A 12,147-nucleotide genomic window follows, 5' to 3' on the forward strand; every position below is an offset into this window, starting at 1 on the left:
TCCACGGGGTTTCCCTGCAATTACACCAGTCCAAGGCACGGCCAGAGCAGGGGCGTGACGTCAAACGTTACCTAGGCAACCAAACCATGAATCCAATGCTACACATTGTGGGAGATGTAGTTTTCCCTCCTATTACCTTCACTAACGTAGTTTGAACCGAGTCTTTATGAGAGTGATGACAAGTGGTTAAAGTAAAGGAGTATGAGCTTTGAATTTACAACCTCAGTGCATTATTACAAGCACTTCGTATCCAATTCGATGTGTCATGGTGTTGCATCTGAGCAAGCAGAGGTCGGTTAGACATCCTGAAACACCCCAGTAGCCTTACTGATATATATTCTTTATAAATATAAATATATATATATGAGATATAAACAGGGTGGCTGGTGGAACAGTGGTTAGAGCAGTCGCCCCATGTAATGAGGCTGAAGGTCCTCGAGGCAGTGGCCATGGATTCCACTCTGACCTGCGGCCCCATAGACATAAAGAGTAGACGCCTCATCGAACGTTGGGCCTATTGGCGCTGACGAGCGGTGGGGCCGCCATCTTGGACCGGTCGCCCGCTCCACTCAGTGTAAGGACAGGACACGGTTCAGCGTATTTTAATATTCACAGTGGGATTAACAGTATTAGAATATTCTGATATATGATATATGTGATGTATGATAGGTGTTTTACAAACACTATAAATATAAACACAACAATAGAAATCATTTATAGAGTATTAATAGGCTATATTTCATACATGAATACATAAATCTCTCTCTCACTCACTCTCTCTCTTTCTCTCTTTCTCTCTCTCTCTCACACACACACACACACACACTCACACACACACAGAGAAAATTAAAATACATATAAATCAAGAGTATCATACAATTAGGTCAGAGAGAGAGATGACATTTTGGACACATCTAAAGACAAGTCAAACAGACACACACACAGACACACACACACACACACACACACTTCCATTTATAGCACTAAAAAAAACAAGAGCCGAACCCTATATGTTAATAAATATTTAGAAATGATCCATGCTCTGCCAGTCGCATAGTCGTGGTAGTGGAGAGGAGAGGGAGCGAGTGTGTGTGTGGTATAAAAATATATATAACATTTTGTTAAATCGATCATTTTCACACTGTTTTGTTCTTGCACAATTACCAATTAGAGTGTAGCTCTATTTATTTATATTTTAATGATGTAGTAAATGTATTAAATGTGCAAACAAAAACACGGGGCATAGCTCAGTCATATCCATTTTAAATTATACAAACGATTTAAGATTTTTCCTTAGTTAAATAAATGTATGATTTTTTCTTTTCAGACTGTTTCAACTTCTGTGGTACAACTGAACTAAAAAAGCCTGGACTCATCAGCTCTGGTTTACAAACATGTGACGTTCGTCCTGCTTTAAGTGGAGATGTGGAGAACCAAGTAAAAATGTATGGAACATTTTGTTCAGCTGTGAAAATATCGGGCACAGAGTGGAAATACATGTTCACGCTTGCCTCGTAAATCTCTAATTCATTCTTTATAATAAACCCCACATCATGTTGCTCCTGTTTGATGAAACAGTTTAACAGCAAAGGATATTGATCAGATTCTGCCACTTCTCCTTTGATAGTCTAAACTTTAAAAAAAAAAGTGACATGACATGAAAAATGATCTCATAATTCATGTCAATGTCATGTTCAATATTTAAAAAAACAAAACTGAGAATATCTGAGGTGACCTGAGATGAACTGTCTCTGAAGTGTCTTCCTCTCATGAAACCACAGCACATCCTCCACTGACCTACTGCTGGAAATGTGCAATCCATTTACACTAGACCACATGTACGACAACCCCTCTCCTCCCTGCTTCTCCTTTCATATCTACACAGGCATGCACACACACACACACACACACGCACGCGCGCGCACGAACACACACACACACACACACATCTGGCGGGGGGTAAATTAACTAAGATTCCCACAGAGGCTAATCTCCATGCCTCTACTGTGACACGATAATAATAATATAATAAGGGACAGCAGCTCCTCTGGCAGCTAAATATGTATCTACCTGCCACAGCCTGAGGGACTCACTATAACATTCAAAAATGCATGGATTTATGTATAATTGTTTAAAATTGTACTGTACCGTACTGATTATGAATTGTAATATTGTAATATTAGATTAGAGCAGGAACACGCTGCTCAGTGCTCTGGCATCTTGTTCCTTCTGCTGCTCAACTCAGAGGCTCAACGAGTCAATCATAGAACTAATCTGGTAGGATGACCGGTCCAAGATGGCGGCCGCATTTCTCGCGGCCAAACGTTCGATGCGGCGTCTACTCTTTATATGTCTATGTGCGGCCCTTTGCTGCACCCTCTTTCTCTCACCCCATTTCCTGGCTGTCCTATCTTATAAAGGCTTGAAAAACTGACAAAAATCTTTAATAGATATATGTATAGTTTGTCACTGAAGATTACACTTTTGTATCAGAGAAAGAGACAGACAGCACACAGTATTAGTTACACTGAAAGGAATGCATGCTGCCCTGATGTGTGCTGTGACACTGACCATGGCTGTGTTGAGCTGATTGGGGATTGGGTCACATTATATGTAGAGTCCTACAGAGCTCCTTAGCTAGCTACCATAGTGATATGAGATCATTTCACTTTACACAAAGTGATGGAATTGTGTTTGGAATTGCTGGAGATGCTGAGGGCATCACAAACTAGAACACAGGGCACAGTGCTACAGTATTTCTTGCCTAATAGAAACTACTATTTCTGCATTCTGGTTGGTTTCCAAGGGGAGAGAGTTAAGCTATTTTTGCCTTGTCACATGTTTCCCCCTTGGGCCAATATTTCAAGCTTGTAACCTATTTCAGGGCAGATGAGAATCTGTTGCCTGTATAAATACACAGGCACCAATGCTTGTCAAGTAGGATTTTCACACTGCATTAGGCGGGTTTCCATTAGCCCTGTAGAGTGGCCTCCCCGGGAGGTTTCAGGGCACGCCCTCTCAAATGGCCGTTCACTCTCTGTGTTTCCATTACAAAACAATGCCCCAGAGGGATTTAGGAGACTTCGGAGATGACGTATCACTCTCAATGGGTTTAGATCGCTGGTGATCAGCTGATCAGTGATACAGTGGTGTGTTCTTCCTCAAGAGAAATAACAGAATAGTTGTGGTTTGATTTAATGTGGCCTGTATGATTCACAAGGTCAACTTATGTACAAGTAACATGAAAGAAAGCTGAGAGCTACATCCAATCAGCAACCGGGTAAATCTCAGGAGACAAAAGAGGTCCTGCTCTGCGACAGTGCCATGTTCTAACCGGTCAGACGGCCTCCTGAGCAACTTACATGCAAATGAGGGCATTTTTGGGGAGATGGACCCACCTCATTCAGGGTAGTCGGCCATAGTGGAAACACACCTATTCTCTTAGCCTTATACAGTTAACCTACACCCAGGGCTATGCTATTTATTCTGTAATTACTAGCCCTCACTAGGTTAAGGTGTGGCCAAGGACTAGTAGTCACAAGATAGGTAGTGCAAGATGGATATCAAGGAAGGGAAAGGAGCTGAGTGATAAAAGACACGCAACCGGTTAGGCTGGTTGTCATTCAGTCTATCAACCACATCTTGAGAACACACATGTATGCATACACGCACACTTACAAATTATTACCAAAGGCCAGGTGTTTTCCAGCAACGTCCTGAGATTGATCAGTTAAGTTAAATGGCTGAACATACGTAAATGGACACCAATCCATCAGATCTGCAGCGTTGTCAGGGGGCAGTACACTCAAAGAAATAAATTGTCCAATTTACTTAAGTCAGTTATTTCAACTGGTTCGACGTAACTAAGTGGAATAAATGAGATAAGACAGAGAATTGATTGGTACTAAATACTATTAAGGAAATCTCAACAAACTGTATTCATTAAATGGTATCTCCTTAAGTTATGTGGACTTAACTTAACACACATTGTGAAATGACTTATTTACTCAATGCAGTTATGTTGAGATTGATCTTCATTATATTGATCCGGTTGACACGGAAATCTGACAGAACGCAGCCCAGTTGTATTAACAGAGGAATTTGTCGCATGTAATTTACATTTCTTTAAATTAAATGCTTCATCAGTGCAAGTGGAAAAACAACTTTAACTTCAATACAATGCCTTTTTTTATTGAATGCCATTTTATACTGTTTGCCCTTAATGTCATGTTATACTTGACATGAACATGAAAACAAACGATTCTTATGTAAGGCATCTTCTGCTGTATGCCTTCTAAACCTTTTGTGTTTATGTTGAGTAAGCAGTCCAAAATGCAATGGTTCAGTTTACAGCAGAAGTGTCAAACATGCAGACGGGTTACACAGTAGAGTTGTGAGGCCAGAGGGGCCCTGATCTCTCAGTAGAGTACACACTGTGAAGCTATTAAAACTCAGATCATTAGAATGTATGGGGTCTAGACAGAATACTAACAGAGAGGTCTGAAGAGCAAATGTAGATGAGGACGTGCAAATTATATCGATTTATATTGCCTAAATTGCTCAGTATATACAGTACATGTGCAAAAGGTTTGGAAAAAATGCTGTAAACTAAGAATGCATTAAAAAATGGAAGTGTTCTTAGTTTATTTTTCATCAATGATCAAAATGCAGTGGCTGAACAGAAGATACATCTAAATCAAATCAATATTTGGTGTGATCACCCTTTGCCTTCAAAACAGCATCAATTCTTCCAGGTACACTTGCAGTTTTTGAAGGAACTCTGCTCGTAGGTTGTTCCAAACATCTCAGAGAACTAACCCCAGATCTTCTGTGGATGTAGGCTTCCTCAAATCCTTCTGTCTCTTCATGGAGTCCCAGACAGACTGGATGATGATGAGATCAGGGCTCTGTGGGGCCACACCATCACTTCCAAGACTTATTGTTAATTTTTACACTGAAGATAGTTCTTAATGACAGTGGCTGTATGTTTGAGCTTGTTGTCCTGCTGCAGAATACATTCAGGGCAAATCACACGCCTCCCTGATGGTATAACATGATGGATAAGTAACTGCCTGTATTTCTCAGCATTGAGGAAACTATTAATCCTGACTGAATCTCCAACTCCATTTGCAGAAATACATCCCCAAACCTGCATGGACCTCCAGCATGCTTCACTGTTTCCTGCAGACACTCATTATTGTTCCTCTCTCCAGCCCTTCGGTGAACAAACTGCCTTCTGCTACAGCCAAATATTTCAAATTTGGACTCATCAGTCCAGAGACTCTGCTGCCATTGTTCTGTACCCCAGTTCCTATGTTTGGCTTTTTTGCTGCAACTCTTCCATGAAGACCACTTCTGTCTAGACCCCTCGGGACAGTAGATGGGTCGACCCGGGTCCCATTGGTTTCTGTCCAGACTCCTCAGGACAGTACAAGGGTGGACCCGGGTCCCACTGGTTTCTGTCCAGACTCCTCGGGACAGCAGATGGGTGGACCCGGGTCCCAGTGGTTTCTCTCCAGAATCCTCGGGACAGTAGATGTGTGGACCCGGGTCCCACTGGTTTCTGTCCAGACTCCTCGGGACAGCAGATGGGTGGACCTGGGTCCCACAGGTTTCTGTCCACATTCCTCGGGACAGTAGATGAATGGACCTGGGTCCCAGTGGTTTCTGTCCAGACTCCTCGGTACAGTAGATGGGTGGACCTGGGTCCCACTGGTTTCTGTCCAGACTCCTCGGGACAGTAGATGGGTGGGCCCGGGTCCAAGTGGTTTCTCTCCAGAATCCTCGGGACAGTAGATGGGTGGACCTGGGTCCCACTGGTTTCGGTCCAGACTCCTCAGGACAGTAGATGGGTGGACCTGGGTCCCACGGGTTTCTGTCCACATTCCTCGGGACAGTAGATGAATGGACCTGGGTCCCACTGGTTTCTGTCCACACTCCTCAGGACAGTAGATGGGTGGACCAGGGTCCCACTGGTGTCTGTCCAGAATCCTCAGGACAGTAGATGTGTAGACCCGGGTCCCAATGGTTTCTGTCCAGACTCCTCAGGACAGTAGATGGGTGGACCAGGGTCCCACTGGTTTCTGTCCAGACTCCCCGGGACAGTAGATGGGTGGACCTGGGTCCCACTGGTTTCTGTCCAGAGTCCTCAGGACAGTAGATGGTGGACCTGGGTCCCACTGGTGTCTGTCCAGACTCCTCGGGACAGTAGATGAGTGGACCTGGGTCCCAATGGTTTCTGTCCAGACTCCTCGGGACAGTAGATGAGTGGACCTGGGTCTCACTGGTTTCTGTCCAGACTCCTCAGGACAGTAGATGGGTGGACCTGGGTCCCACTGGTGTCTGTCCAGACTCCTCAGGACAGTAGATGGGTGGACCTGGGTCCCACTGGTTTCTGTCCAGACTCCTCAGGACAGTAGATGGGTGGACCTGGGTCCCACTGGTGTCTGTCCAGACTCCTCGGGACAGTAGATGGGTGGACCTGGGTCCCACTGGTGTCTGTCCAGACTCCTCAGGACAGTAGATGAGTGGACCTGGGTCCCACTGGTTTCTGTCCAGACTCCTCAGGACAGTAGATGGGTGGACCTGGGTCCCACTGGTGTCTGTCCAGACTCCTCGGGACAGTAGATGGGTGGACCTGGGTCCCACTGGTTTCTGTCCAGACTCCTTGGGACAGTAGATGAGTGGACCTGGGTCCCACTGGTTTCTGTCCAGACTCTTCTGGAAAGTAGATGGGTGGACCTGGGTCCCACTGGTGTCTGTCCAGACTCCTCAGGACAGTAGATGGGTGGACCTGGGTCCCACTGGTGTCTGTCCAGACTCCTCAGGACAGTAGATGGGTGGACCTGGGTCCCACTGGTTTCTGACAGTTCTGAGCTGATGGCACTGCTGGACATCTTCAGATTTTGAAGGGAAATAAGCTTGATGTGTCTTTCATCTGCTGCACTAAGTTTCCTTGGCTGACCACTGCGTCTATGATCCTCAACGTTGCCCGTTTCTTTGTTCTTCTTCAAAAGAGCTTCAACAGCACATCTTGAAACCCCATGCTTTGAAAACTGTGTTTGGAGAGACTTTGCTGATGCAGTAGAACTGCCTTGAGTCTTGTTGCTGTGCTCAGTCTTGCCATGGTGTATGACCTGGGACATGAAACTGTCTTCCACATCCTCACCTTGGTAGCAGAGTTTGGCTGTTCCTGTTCCGTTACTGTTTCAACCTACATTGATGAACATCAGCACCTGCTTGGTATCCTTGGTTAATCATACACCTGACTTTAATCCTACAAAATCCCTGAATTTGTGCAATTGTACCTCGAAGAATAGATGCTGGTTTGAAGGCATAGGGCAGTAACACCAAATATAGATTTGATTTAGATTTTTCTTTTGTTTGCTCACTTTGCATTTTGTAAATTAATCAAAATAAACAATTATTATTAATATATATATATATATATATATATATATATATATATATATATATATGTATATACAGTATATATTTTTTTAAAGACAGTTTTTCAAGCCTTTTTTGTTATTTAGGACAGACAGGAACAGGGGTGAGAGAAAGAGGGTGCAGTAAAGGGCCGCAGGTTGGAGTCAAACCCGCGACTGCTGCCTCGAGGACCTTCAGCCTCTTTACATGGGGCAACTGCTCTAACCACTGTTCCACCAGCCGCCCCATTACTGATATTTTTGAAAGCCTTCTTAGTTACCAGCATTTTTTTCGCACCTGCCTAAAACTTTTGCACAGTAATGTACTGTATAGAATAGTGATACACATACAGTTGTTTCAACCAGGCGAGGTCTGAATAAGCATTACACTAATAATCTGTATCACAGGTGGGCCATCAAAGGAGACACACACACGCACACACGCACACACGCGCACACACACACACACACACACACACACACACACACACACACACACACACACACACACACACACACACACACACACACACACACACACACACACACACACACACACACACACACACGGTTCATGTAAAATTAAGACCTTTATTAAACAGTTTACATCGTGTGGACAATGAAATGATTATTACAAAAGTAAAAACATGGCTGGCTGTAAATCCACATTTTAGCACAATGATACAATGTTTGTGGTTTTTGACTATTAGGTCTAACATTTGGAAATACTTACTTTGTATAAATGAAATATGTCTGTTAGCATGCTAGGAAAATAACTCATGTAAAAATAAGAACCAAAGCTAACTTGCAGTGTTATGTAGGCTTACAATAAAGGTTCACCATCATGGTGGGATAACAGTCGTGATAGTTGATGGGATTGTTTTCACATATGCCATTGAGATGACAATGTGAGACAGGTTACACTGCAAAATACAATAGTGATGAACCATATAGTTCTCAAATACTTATTAGAATGACAAACGGAGGACAGTGTGGATCGTTGGTGTCATTTAAAATACAGAACAAACTTTATATTCACCCCAATTCACTCAACAAATCCCCTCTAACATGTCTGCAGTCATACAATCACTCTCTAAAAAAGAGTGGAGGAAGTTGTGTCTTGGAAGGGTTTGGTCTATGAGGGTCTGTGAGTAGACTTGCAGTGCCCTCTCTGGTCAACTTTTACAACTCTGTTGCACATGTAGAAGTTGCACAGTGGACACGAACAGTGCATTTCTTGAGAATCTGAGGGGATGCAATGCACAATTTGAGTACCCGTGTAGCACAGTATTGTTAATATATTCTTTATAATTAACAAAAACTCGACTTGTCTTGACATTTAAAAAAATATCCAGGCAGGGAAAAAACAGTGCAGACTGGATATAAATGTGAATCTACTCAAAAGAAGACTTTGGTGGTTTTGAATGAGGTGAACTGTGAACTCCAAAGACATTTTGTATAAACTTTAAGTATTAGCCCAACCCTAGCACATCACAAAGTAGTTTCAGTCAAAACTTCAGAATGGGTTTCACAGAACATTGGATTAAGAGGGACATGTCTCCCAATTATCACCTCAGTAATACAACTTTGTTCAGCTGAGCCGGTACATCTCATGTTTTCTTCTAAAATCAAAGCTTGTCCTGAAACAGTGGGAGCCCTTAGATGGTGTAATGATTGCGCAGCCCATGGGTGAGCATAACATTTTGAAATGAGAGGATTGCATACAATCAAAGATAAAACCTGCACATTTTTGGCATAAACCAAGGGAGTGTAGTCGTCTACTGTGTCTCTACCTTCAGTACTGCTCCCAGATCAAATTCTGGCAAGAGAGGATGTTTTTTTTAATCCAGTTTTGTTAAAAAGACCATGGGCGGGAGGTTCCAGCAAAACCAATGCATCACACAAAGCAGCATGAGGAATAATTGAAGTTGTACTGAAGATATTTGATCTAGAGCATTGTGAAATGTAGAAGCCTGTCCTGAATCAGCCCAAACTGTCTGACTGAAAGAGAGGGGATCTATAACCCTCCAAACTGACCAGTTCCTGGGGAATGGAGGACTTTGGATGTTTGCTTTCAAGCTCTTCGAGTCGGGCATTTCTGTCTGAGAACATGTGGGAAAGGAAAGAAAAAACATAAAAAATGATCAAATATATATTTCAACAGACAGTATATGAAAAGCACTCTAATGAAAATGATATTGATATACTATAGGCATCCAGTAGAGTTTTGCCCATTTACAGTGTTTCCAAAGATGTAAACAAACATTTCAAAAGAGTCCTAAATTATTTTTTGTCACAGTGTATGTGAAGACATGGAATTCTGTTGAAAAGGTCTATAAAATTATAACTTGCCTGCCCAGGTACAGCACCAGCACCAGAAAAGACAGATATTTGGTTTTTCACTTGCAAGTCAAAAGGCACAGAACACAGTGTTAAAAAAAACCACTTGTCCATACACTTTCAGAGCTGCTTCCTTCATAGCTGATGTGTCAGCAATCACAGGGACTACAGATAACTCGACAGGCTGAAGAAAGTTCAATACTGGTGACACACAGGTAGCCATCTTTCCTGGTGAGTGTGTAATTAATAATGTTGAGAGTTTGCATATCAGCTCATATCTGTCCCAGCTGCTGTATTATTGCTGTTAACAGGGACAAACAGTGCAACTAGCAGAGGATATGGTCGAAGACGAATGTGCAAAGAAGACTCTGTGAAGCACTCTGAGTTCTGCCCATTTTCATACCTGCAACATGGACCACCGAAGAGGGCGGGTCAGTCAGAATGTGTCCAGGGCCTCCTCTAAAGACTTTCTGAGAATGCTTCTGTAACACTTTCAGAGTGTCTAAAAGAGCATCCATAAGATTTGGTTATAGTCCTCCAAAGACAACAGGGACTGTGGATAAGCTCCGGTTCATTTAAAGGGCGGTCTAGGTACCCACTGCAGGGCTAGTGAAGTGACATGATCTAGTACCGGCCTCGCATGAATCCTACTTATACTACAGTTCATTGATGCATACACAAAAAAGTCTGCATGCTCTTTTCCACCTAAGCACATGCCCGACACACAGTGCACGTGTATACTAAAGCAGCCTTAGCTGCTGCCTTGTGGTCGTGGCCTTTGCTCCTCTTGATGTCCGCCTGCCATGCCATGTGCATGCTACGTAGTTCCTGAGATCACAGAACTAACTAAAAACTATAGGACAGAATCGATGATTGAAAAAAACTAACTAACAGATGCACCAACTGGACTGGCCGTCCTCCACAGAGCTGGGTCTGTCTGACGTTCCTGTCTGTTATAGGGAAGGTTTTCTTTGCCACTGTACTCTACGGGGGAATTGTTGGGTCTATGTAAATCATAAATAAGTCATAGAGTGTGGTCTATACCCAGTTTGTAAAGTGTCCTGAGATAACTTTTCTTATGATTTGGCACTATAAATAAAATTGAACTGAATTGAATTGAATTGAAATCGAATTGAAATTGAATTGAAACACAGTCGAGGTTCCTTCAGATAAAACAACCATGATCAACAACTTAAGGACCACTTTCTTATAGGTCATCAATAAATCAACAGACTTCAAAATGTGCAAGACAGCAGTGGCTGTGGCACATCTTTAAGAACTAGGTTAATTGCCACCTTTTTGGGTCACAGGAATAAGGCAATTAACACGTAAAAGTCCCCAAAGAAAATCAGACTGCAGATATGCAAAGATATTATAGACGGGCGACTAGAAGTAGGTCAGTGATGTGCAGATATGAACTTTGTTTCTGACTGTTATTGATGGGGGAGTGACAATCACTATCAATACACAATTATTCAATACACAGGCCTCAATTAGAGCCCCCCTCAGCGTCCACATCTCACACAGAAAAATGTGTGTGTGTTGGAAAAGAGTATTATTCTCTTTGCTTGCAACTTCATGTTAACTTACTCTGCAAACCTTTTCCATTAAAAATGTCATCCATCCCATATATTTTGGCTATGCCCCAAAATTCAAACCTTCTGGGGTCATGTATGTACTGCTGTGGCAAAGATCCTGGGATACACAATCCTTAACAATGTGATGGTCCTCTATTTCTGTGTCCTAAATGAAAATGTGGTTATTAAAAAAGACGTGAGAAAGTATCTGTGTTAAATACTGTAGTAATAACAAAGTGCTGTTATAAAACAGAATCTCCAAGCATTAACCAATGGATGGACAAAGTGATCTAGAAGAGCAACCTTTTCCAGGAAATGGACTGATTTTACCAAAACAATTGAGGACGCTACACACTAACAAGTAAAGACACTGGATATTATATATAGATCTTTCAACTGGGGAGCCCCCATGTTTTCGTTTTTTTTCTGTAAATACTAAATAAAAAGTATCAAAAAAACCGTCATCCACCCATGGGGCCCAAACACTGCGGGGGGTGTGAGCTCAGTCTCCGCCATCACTGCTCTCATTCCTCGGGTGACCTATACCTGATCTGAGCTGGTGTGGCAGTAACGTGAGTCAGCCTTCCGTTAGCTTAAGAGCGAGGGCTACAAAGGGATACATTGGAAAAGAGGGTCTTCTTGGGAACACGGAACTCACATCTGTAGGTTAATTTATAGAATAAATAGAACAGAAATGTCATTCCCTACTAATCAGGAGAGGCAAGCCCCATGCTAGCTGGTTGCTATCGCGGACGCTAGGTAGAACAGTTTGGAGGAACACATACAGAAACTCAGAGTGTTCA

The sequence above is a fragment of the Echiichthys vipera genome, assembly GCF_963691815.1.
Source record: "Echiichthys vipera genome assembly, chromosome: 8".
NCBI classification, from domain to species: Eukaryota; Metazoa; Chordata; class Actinopteri; order Perciformes; family Trachinidae; genus Echiichthys; species Echiichthys vipera.